The sequence below is a fragment of the Myotis brandtii genome, unplaced genomic scaffold, assembly GCF_000412655.1.
Source record: "Myotis brandtii unplaced genomic scaffold, ASM41265v1 scaffold326, whole genome shotgun sequence".
NCBI lineage: Eukaryota > Metazoa > Chordata > Mammalia > Chiroptera > Vespertilionidae > Myotis > Myotis brandtii.
Window position 1 is genome coordinate 4,207,938 of NW_005362534.1, and position 3,899 is coordinate 4,211,836.

The window sequence follows — 3,899 nt, forward strand, 5'->3', positions numbered from 1 at the left end:
TCCCCAGTTTCTAAGCATTATATGTTTACTAGAGGCCCAGCACATGAAAGTTGTGCATGGGTGCGGTCCCTAGGCCTGACCTGTGATGAGGGCCATCTTCCCCGGCTGCCCGCAGCCGGTCCCGCCCCCCCGCTGCCAACCCCCCCCCGGTTCCCCATTCCCCACTGGGGGATCAGAGCCTGCCGGCCAGGGAAAGGGACCAAGAGGTGGTCAGTGTGCCTCATAGTGACTGGTCGAGCAGTCATTCTGGTTGTTCCACCGTTAGGGTCAATTTGCATATTACCCTTTTATTATATAGGATAGAGACCCAGTGCACGGGTAGAGGCCAGCCAGCCTGCCCTGATGGGGGCCCCGGATTGGGGTGGGGGTCCCCAGTGGGGGCTGGGGCTGGCCACGGCAAGGGGCTGCGGTCGTTCTGATCTCTGGTCATTCTGGTCGTTCCGCCATTTCAGTCGCTGGGTTTTTATTATATAGGATAAAAACTATTGGCAGTAACTGTGATGCTAGTTTAATTTCATTTTAGTCATTTAGGAGGCCCCTATTCTTTTTAAATTAGTATTGACAGAAACCATTGGTCTTTAGCCTTAACATAATCCAGAAAGGAAACAAGGGTACACAAGGAGTAATGAGACATTTAAAAGATATGATGGGGAAAAAATAACAGCAGGAACATTTATTTAGCACTTGCTAGGTTCTGGTTCTAGTACTTTCTTGTGTTAACTCAGTTAATCATCACAGCAACCCTGTGAGGTAGGTAATATCATTGTTATCACCATCCTCATCGTACAGATGAGGAAACTGAAGCACAGAAAGGCTAAGCAACTTCCCCTAAGTCACATAATCATGAATGGAAACCTTGGATAGAAACCCTGTCTCAATTCAATGGTAATAGAAAAGCAACAAAGAAACAAGAAATGAGATTCCCCCTCAAACAGATGTTTGTCTTCCGTCAAGTATTTGTCTCTGTTTTGGAGCAGGTATTTCCTACTTAAACCCACATCTTGAATTCATAAGAGCACTTTTCAATAAAATGTTTTCTACTCAGAAAGCAACTTCAAAGAAAATGAGTGCAATAAACCAAAGATACAGGTCAGGGGCAAGGTAACCAACATGAAAAGAGATATAAAATTGTATTTTTCCACTTCAAGTAATTCAGCTTCAAACAAGCCATAGTCTCTTGAAATCAAATATCCTGTAGCAGGTCTGATTCCCCATTCCAGAAAGAAAACTTAGAAAAAACTGTCACACCTGTTGGATTATATCCAGTGAAACGGTGGGTATTGGTCCATAGCAGTGGTTCTGAAACATAGGCCCCTGTCAGAATCTACTGGAGAGCTGATGAAGACCACAGAGGCCCAGTTCTGTTTGAGGCAGGGTCTGAGCCTTGTTATTTTACCAGGTTCCGGGTCATTCTTATATCCACCAAAGTTTGAGAACCACTGATCTGCAGGGTCCTGGGTCCTGGTAACTGGTAGAAAATAGTCTGGGACAGCAAAACTGCTCTTTTAGCAGATATACGCTTCATGCATCCCAGCTACATCCCACTTTCCCACTTCTTCAGCGTGTGTCCTGCGCAGCTCTCATCAGCCCCACATAATTGTCTGCACCTCCCAATGTAAGTTCTGTCTTGCCCAGGGTCTCCAGAATGGAACCCAATTGTCTACACATGATAATTTGTACTAATAAAAGCCTATGTGGTCATCACTCCCTCATGCCATGATGCCCTCACGCCATCACAATCCATCATCAGGAGGCTGCGTGCACAGCAGGCGCGTGAGTGTGGGCGGGGCCGCGAAGGCAGGGCCCCTTGGCTCCGTGCGACAACGCCGGGGAGGCAGGGCCCAAAGGCTCAGTGTGGCGACACTGGGGTTGGGACCCCCAGCTCCAGCCTACCTCTTTGTGGCAATCCATTGAGGAGCCCCGGATGAGTGGGCGGGGCCTACCTCTTTGGGGAGATCTATCGCAGGACTCCTGCACTGTGAGAGGGCACAGGCCAGGCTGGGGACACCCTCCCCCAAGTGCACGAATTTCGTGCACCAGGCCTCTAGTTACAAAATAAATATATGTTGAATGAACTAACTGATGGAAATCTACCAGCATTAAAATTATAGATTGGAAGTATTGAGGATAGCGTTGAATTGTCTGTAAATCTAACTCCAAAGATCATATAGTTCAAGTATTGAAACCATTTTGTAATGTATGTAGATACTCCAGGGGTCACTTCCTTTTAGTACCAAGGAACTGGTTAATAATGCTGTATTCTGAGCCTGCATTCTCTTTTTCAGTGGGGAACCTGGGTACATGTTAATCTCCTAGGGCCTCTTTAACTTCTCCCTGTATAGATTGTACTGTTACTCACCCACAACATAAGGGGTATTTGAATGGATCAATTAATGACCTGGCCATTTAAAAAATACCAAAGGTTTTTCAAATGTTTATCATATGGTCCTGGGTCTTATAGTACTGCAACAGGACTTTCTTTAATTATATGTTGTGTAAATGTAAAAGAATAATCTTTTAATCGTGAAACAAATGAATTGCTATTAACTAAGCAAGAGCAATGTTTCACAACTTGAAATAATCCGGTCTAAATAACCAAATAAATATGAGGAATGCATACAAAAATGCCACACTCATGCTGAACATGTTTCTACTGAACTGCAGAGCCGTTCCCAGCTCAGGTGCCACAATGGCATAGTCACCCACTAATGGTGAGGCTGGGTAGGGGGTGGTTTCAGGGCATGGGACTAGAAGCAACAAGATCTGTGCTTGCCTCCGGCGTGGAAAGTCACTAAACTACATAAAGCTTCAGGTTCTTCATGTCTAAAATTGGGGAAATAATCATTTCTTCCTTAATGAGTTATCAGAAGAGATCATGTATGAGAAATGTTAAACTTAATGCCTGGCACAAAATGAGTGTTCAATAAATGTTGCACTGTTATTACCCTTGTCCTTTCCATGACAACTAGTGTCTTGGGTGTGGATGGAATAACCAGGCTATCCCTCTGCCTGCTCGCTCCTTCCCATCATATCACAACCCCATCTAAGTCAGATTGATCCTACTGGCATAAACTGTTAGGGAAAGCTTTCTATAAATGGTAACCCTGGAACTAGATCTTAAAAGATGAGGACTACAGAGCCCCAGTGTTGACACTTACCAAAGGTTTAGTCAACTGTGGCCAATGAGGATGTGGCCACCTAGGTAAGTTTCCTTTGACTGGAGATAGTGTTCCTCAAGGGATATCTTAGTCATGACACTGACCTGTTCAGAATACCCTGCTAAGCCACCCTGGCATCCTTAGCAGTCTTCAAGCTTAGCTTTTCATATTTCCTTAGCACATCTGTGTGCCTGGGTGTATAATGAATTAACAGAAAATTCTGGTAGCCGATCCCTTTATGCTTTACAGACTCAAGACCTTCTTTGAATCTGTAGCAGCAGGCAACTTTTCCATGTTCAATACTGGCCTGCAATCTGTCCAAACGCTGGCTCCTATTGCACCACCTTTTCCCCATTGCTCTTTCCTACTACACAGGTATGTTCTCTACAGTGGGACTCACAGCATCATAAGCAATAATAATTGCTATCTGCTTGGTGCCTACTGTGAACCAGGCAGCTTACATATAATCTATTGAGATACATATAATGATACCATTTTACAGATGAAAAGATTACTATAAACATTACTAGAGCCGAAACCGGTTTGGCTCAGTGGATAGAGCGTCAGCCTGCGGACTGAAAGGTCCCGGGTTCGATTCCGGTCAAGGGCATGTACCTGGGTTGCGGGCACATCCCCAGTAGGAGATGTGCAGGAGGCAGCTGATCGATGTTTCTCTCTCATCGATGTTTCTAACTCTCTATCCCTCTCCCTTCCTCTCGGTAAAAAATCAATAAAATATAT